The 6619-nt window shown below is 63.7% G+C and overlaps 1 long non-coding RNA gene across 1 annotated transcript; it reads right to left on the bottom strand.

Annotated features, from left to right (window-relative positions):
* Positions 1 to 1606: 1606 nt before the first annotated feature.
* On the bottom strand, positions 1607 to 6098 carry LOC128910155 (uncharacterized). The gene is made up of 8 exons (XR_008466623.1): positions 5672 to 6098; positions 5076 to 5316; positions 4186 to 4773; positions 3421 to 3660; positions 2879 to 3066; positions 2600 to 2708; positions 2045 to 2194; positions 1607 to 1834 (listed from the first exon to the last, which is right to left on the bottom strand). It is a non-coding gene; the product is annotated as an uncharacterized LOC128910155 (long non-coding RNA).
* Between the last annotated feature and the right edge of the window lie 521 nt (positions 6099 to 6619).

Below are 6619 nucleotides of genomic sequence, written 5' to 3' on the forward strand. Positions count from 1 at the left end.
CAGGCCGGGCCCGGCCCCGCAGCGCGGCTCCTCCGGCCCGCGGCGCCGGGACGGGGGCGGCCGGGCCGGGGGCGGCCGGGCCGGGCTCGGGGCAGACCCCGCCGCGGCCCCGGGACCCGGCACCGCGCGCCCGCGAGACCCAGACCCGCTCCCAGACCCAACACCGGCCGCAGCAGCAGCAGCTTCAGCCGCAACACAAGCCCCGTCCCCAGCTCACCAGCCCCGGGAGAAGACCCCGCGTCCGCACCCACCAGCCCCGCTCTGCCGGCGGAAGAAGCGGCGCGTGCGCGGGGCGGGGCGGAAGGGGCGGGGCCTCGGGGGCGTGCGCGGGGCGGGGCCTGGCGCGGGGGCGGGGGCGGGTCCCCAGGGCGCGTGCGCGGGGCGGGGCCGAGGCCATTTGGGCCCCGCCGGCCGCCCCCTTCTCTCTCCGCTCGTTCTCTGCCGGCGGCGCCGCCCGCGGCCCCGGGGCGGCAGCGGCCGGGCCGGGCTCCCCCGGCGGGGCCAGGTGAGGCGCGGGGGGCTCGGCCTGCGGCCGGCAGCGGAGGAGGGTCGGGCCGGGGCCCGCGCCCGGAGGCTCGTCCGCGCTGCCGGGGTCTCGTCGGATGAGCCGTCGTGGCTCGGGGCGCCGGGGAATAAAGCCCGGAGGGCCGGAGAGCGGCGCCCCGGGTCCGCCTGGCGGGTCCCCCCGTCTCGTCCCGCCCGGGGCCGGGGAGTTCGGGGCTTGTCCGGGGCTGCGGGGAGTCGGGAGCCGGTGCCGGGGCTGAGCGGTGGGTGCTGGGGGCCGGGAGCCCCGGGCCGGGCCGGTTGTGGGTGTTGGGGCGGCAGCGGGGGGTTGGGGATTCAGGACCGGGAAACGGGTCCGGTTTGAGCTCAGAACCGGGCACTGGGGGGTATTTGGGGCTCAGGACCGGGGAACTGGGGGCTTATTCAGGGCTCAGGACCAGGTTCAGGCTCAGGACCGGGTTTGGGGTTTCTGGGGCTCAGGACCGGGAGCTGGGGGCAGGTTCGGGGCTCAGGAGCAGGCACCGGGGGGTGGTTTGTGCTCAGGCCCAGCTTTGGGGCTCAACTGGGCACCGGGGGGTGGGTCAGGGCTTGGGTCTCCCACAGGGTCCAGCTGGGGGTTTGGGAACAAGCTCTGGGGTGGTTTTGGGGCAGAGCCCGGGGATTTCTGCAGCCCAGAAAAAAGACTAAGTCGTGCGTTTTCTGTGCTTGAAAATGCCGGCGGAGTCCTGCGGGTCTGGGCTCAGAAAAATGACCAAGTGCTGCGTTTTTGGGACTTGGAAACAGAGGCTCAGTCGTCTGTTTTCAGCCCCAAAACAGTGGCCCGGGAGGGGGGCACTTTGGGTGGGGGGAGGCAGAGGGGGGTGGGAGGGCGCTGGGGCCCGGGCGGGAGGGGGGGTAGGCAGGGTGCGTGGACCCCCGCCGGAGGCGGGGGTCCGGTCGCGTTGTTCCCCAAAGTGCGGGACGCCGGCATGCACCAGGCCGAATTAAACGTCTGAGATAGTCTCTGGGCGAAAAGGCACTTTTCCCACTTCATTTGAGAGTCCAACTGTTTATTCACCGGACTAGTCCTTGAACAATAAACACGCTCATTAGGCAACACATGTACAATTATGACAGTTCATATTCATATACAAGCCATGACAGTGATTGATTTACGACCTGGCCAAAAGCCAGGAGCAGTTGAACAAGCACAAGCTGTGATGGGCTGGGGCTGGAGCCAGAGCTGGAACCACCCAAGAGCTGGAGGCGAAAACGAGCTGGAACCATCAATGGGCTGGAGCCAAAACTGCCCAGGAGATGAAACCCAACTGGAGCCCACCAGGAGCTGGACCTGCAAAAAAATGGGTGCAGAAAGTAAAACATCGCTGTGTGATCAACACCGTTTCCAGCACAACCCCAAACAGCCCCCTACAAACTACTGTGCAGAAAATTAACTGTGCCCCAGCTGAAAGCAGGACAGAAACAATGACCTGGGGCTGCAAACGAGCTGGAACCATCCATGAGCTGGAACAGAAACAAAATGGGTGCAGAAATAACTCACCTGAAGGTGCAAATGAGCTGCAGCCACAAGGAACAGGGGCTGAAATGAGCCAGAGCCATCCATGAGCTGGAGTCAAGCTGGAGCCGTCCATGAGCCGGACTGAATCCAGAGCAGACACAAACAGGAGCCGCAAACGAGCTGGAGCCAAAACTGGGGATGAGAAAGGAAAAAACCCAGTAAATATTGTGGGTTGAGATAAAGGCAGTTTAACCGGACAAAAAGGGAAGAAATAATAACAATAATAATAATACTAGCATAATAATAATGATGATGATGATGATAAAATATCCAAAACCAAGTGACACACAGTGCAGTTGCTCACCACCCGCTGACCCGTACCCAGCTGTGCAAACTCTGCTCAGCAAAAACTAAACCATCCCTGTGGGATCAACACCGTTTCCAGCACAAACCCAAACCAGCCCCATACCAGCTACTGGGAAGAAATTAACTGTGCCCCAGCTGAAAGCAGGACAGGAACAATATCCTGGGGCTGCAAACGAGCTGGAACCGTCCATGGGCCGGAACAGAAACAAAACGGGTGCAGAAACCACCAACCTGAAGGTGCAAATGAGCTGGAGCCACAAGAACAGGAGCAGAAACGAGCCAGAGCCATCCATGAGCCGGAGCCGCAATGAGCTGGGGCTGGAGCCGTCCATCTGCTGGACTGGAACCAGAGAAGAAACAAACAGGAGCCACAAATCAGCTGGAGCCAAAAACGAACTGCAGCCGTCCAGGAGCCGGACCTGGAACAAACGGGAGCAAATCCACAAACAGAAACAAACGGGGGCCCAAACGGAGCTGGACCCGAAACAAACGGGGGCCCAAAGAACCGACCTGAAGCCGTACGGAGCTGGAGCGGTGCCGTCCTCACAGGTCTCCGGGGGGGCGCAGACCACGCTGTCCCCCGTCACAGGGCAGGCAGCAGCATCAGCCTCAGCGCAGGCAGCCCGGCTCCTTCCCAGGGCTCCTCACCCCACGCAGGTCCCGGTGTGGCTGGGGCTCCTCCGTCCATCCGTCCATCCCTGCAGAGGGAGAGCGGTGGGACAATCAGCTCCTGGTGGCACTGGGACGGACAAACCTGCGGCTGCCCAGGCACAGGCAGCTCTGCCCGGACCCTCGGCAGCAGCAGCCCGGCACCGCACACCCGAGAGGGGACGGGACACCAGAAACGTCCCGTTTCTCCCCAGAAGGGTGGGTGACAGCCACATCTGGCTGAAAACCTGCCCACGCAGCAGCGTCACAGACCGACTCCAGCAGCCCCAAGGTGGGGCCGGGGCCAGCACCAGCAGCACGTGCCCTCCCCATCCCCGGGAGCCGAGTGTCCTGGTCCCCCCGCGCAGCTCTGGCTCCCCTCCCCGCTGCCCCAGGGCACTCACCTCACCGGGCACAGCCTCCCCCGCCCCGGGGCCACGCTCCTCGCCTGGGCACCGGGATGAGCCTTCCCTGCACATGGGCACAGCCACGGGCATCACCGGGGCCACCAACACCTCCCGAGGGACCAGCAGCTCGGGGATGGCATCGGTCCCTCTGCCCGGCTTCACTGTCCACCGTCGGGGCTGCAGGAGCCGGGGTGGGTCCCTGGAGTGGCCTCTGCTCCCACCGCAGCACATTTTGAGCTAAAAAAAAGATTTCAGGTAAACGCACAGTTTCAAACAGAGCTCAGAGCCACACCAAGGCCCTGCTGTGGCAGTGCCCTAACGCTGCCCTCCCCGGGCCATCTGCCTGCGAGGATGACACTGGGCTCTCCCCAGCTCCGGCAGAGCCCGCGCGGGGCTGGAGGGGTTTGTCCTCCCGGCAGCCGCTCTGGAAAAGAGCTGTGGGGAAGAAACCTGCTGGTGCCTGCACCGGGAGGAGGGAGCCCGGCAGCAGGAGGGGTCACCGGCCACCCCAGGAGACCCCCAGCCCCACTGAGTCCCCTTCTCCCCCGGGGACAAGATGTGAGCCAGGCCCAGGAGCTGCCGGCGTCATCGAGTGAGGATTGATCCCATGGTGGAAATCGGGAGCTGCCGGGGACCCCCAGCCGCTGCCCACCGAGAGGGAATCCCAGAGGGTTGGTGCCGAAACCCGCTGGGAAAGTCACCGGGCCCCAGCCAGGCACCGCGGGGGATCCTGCACCAGGGAGAGGGAAACGGAGCACTCACCGCGGCTGCCTGCGTGAGGCCCCGGAGCGGAGGAGCGGAGCAGGGCCCAGCACCGGTCCGTCCATCCGCACCCGGTCCGTCCATCCGCACCCGGCCCGTGCCGTCCGAGGAGAGAGGCTGGAACACAAAGCACAGACTCACCGGAGGAAATACCGACTCCTGCACATGAGGCGTCCCAGCCAAACTGGGGCTCCCCAAACCCGGGGTTCTCGCACCCTTCACACGTGCGGGTCCAACACGTTTCTCTCCTCACTGGCACCCACCCTGCCCATTGCTGATCACAGAAAATCCCGGCACAGCAGCTCTATTTCTGCAGCATCCTCGCTGCTTGGCTGGATCCCGATGCCCCTGCAGTCTGTCTGGCCAGAGCCACTTCTCCATGACACCAGCCGATGCGGGAGGGTTTCAAAGCCTCGTCAGAGGGGCTGGCTTTACCTTGGATGTCCTGGAGCATCTTTTATCCTTCAGGGACAGCTCTCAGCTTCCACACAGCAAAGTCTTCATGTCCAGGGCCTGGACGTCCTTGAGTTTGTTGTCCTTCAGCACGAACACCACCCACGTCTGCACTGAAGTCCACCACATCGTCAACTGCAGTGTAGAATAGGAACCAGTACAGTACAGCAAAGTTAATACGCTTTTATATGATAAAAGACCAACTGATGTATCGTTAGAGAAGGGCATTGCCTGCACACTCCCCAGGCAGGGGGGCACACGCAGCACACGCCACCCCCTGGGCTCCCCCTCGGCCCCTCGGAGCGAGTCCTGCAGGGAGGAGTCAGCCCCCAGGACTTTGCCCGAGGGATCTGCAGTGGCCCCAGACCCCCAGGAGCTCCCTCCACTCCCGCATCCCAAGCAAAGTCACTGCAGCCGCCACCAAAGTCCTCACTCACCAGCGGTGGGAGCAGCTGTGGCCTCAGCCGGTTCCCCCGATGCCAGCAGCCCTGCGAGCGAGCGGCCGTTGTGCCCGGCAGCTCCTGGAGCCACAAAACATCACGGCCAGCAGCCAGCGCCGCGTCTGTCCACGGTCACTTGTGGGTCCTGGCAAAAACCCAGCGACCGAGAGACTGTGGGGTCAGGCACACAGACGGGAAGGGCTCGGAGAGCGACGGGGACAATAAAACAGTCCGTTTCCTGGGGGGGGAAAGAAAAGCGTGGTAAAAATCAATGCACAAATACAACAACTGCCGCGTGAAGTCAAAACTTTAACTTTTAATCTTAACCATAACCTTTTAATTACATAAACCATTAACCATAAGCATTTAATTACACCCTTGACCTCATCAGAAACCCCTACAGAAAGGCAGAAAGGCTCCTCTGGTGCAGGTGACCTGCAGAAATGCCGCAGCGGTTCCGGTCCCAGCCCTGCTGCCCCCAGCACCACAGGGGACATGATAGCCCCCAGCCTCGGCCCTGCTGGGAACCAGCTGCAGCTCTTGGGGTTTTGCAGGAAGGAACAAAAACCATTCTTCCAAGTAACAGCCAATACCTGAAACTGAGAAGCAGAAGAAACTGTGGACCAAGCCAGGCAGCAGCAGACAGGTGGAGCCAATTCAGGTGCCTCCAGCTGTTGGTGCCTCTCCTCATCCCTCCTGGTACTCACTGGGATTAGGGCAGTATCCAGCACCTCTGCTTCCTCTCTTTGGAGAATCCCTGGAAGTTCTGAGTCCATCAGCCACCCAGTGTGTGCGTTTGGGTGCCAAGACCATGCCCTGGTGTCCTGGGAACGCCCCGTCTGTGCAGCCCAAACCATCCTGGCCTGTCCAGGGCTGGAAACGGGTGCAGTCCAGAGCTATGCATGTAAAATGGCTCATCTGGGGATCCTGGTGAATCCAGCAGTACCTCTATTACACGGGGACCATAAAACCTGCACCAAAAATGCATTAACTCCACCAAAGGAGACCTCAGACACAGCCCCCAGCATTGCCCACCCACGTCCCCCAGCCCCCAAGAGCCCTCCCGGCCACGGCCCCCACCCCAGAACCCACACAAAGTCACTACCGACCCCCAAAATGTGGTACAGCGCAGGTTCCCCCTGTGCAGGTTGGGGACACCCCCAGAACACAGACACAGGCCCCCCCGCCCACCCCCCGGGGGTGTTCCCAGGGGACGGGTCACCCACAGCCACCCCACGGGCCTGGCACCCAGGGTCCCCCCCTGTGAACGGGGACCCCGCGCCCCCGGCCGAGCCCCCCGGGGCTGCTCCGGGATAGAGCCGCCCCCCCACCGCCCCCACCGGGGGGGCCCAAACACCCGCAACCCGGGCCCCACCGCCCACACAGCCCGACCGGGCCCCGGCACCCCAACCCGGGGGGGGAAAAAACCCCCCCCGGGCACCCCTCAGACCCCGAGCGGGCCCGGACACCCCCCACAAGCCGCGGCCGGGCCCAACCACCCCCCGGCCCCGACCGGGCCCGGTCCCCCCTCACCGCGGCCG

The sequence above is a fragment of the Rissa tridactyla genome, chromosome 5, assembly GCF_028500815.1.
Source record: "Rissa tridactyla isolate bRisTri1 chromosome 5, bRisTri1.patW.cur.20221130, whole genome shotgun sequence".
Classification (NCBI taxonomy): Eukaryota; Metazoa; Chordata; class Aves; order Charadriiformes; family Laridae; genus Rissa; species Rissa tridactyla.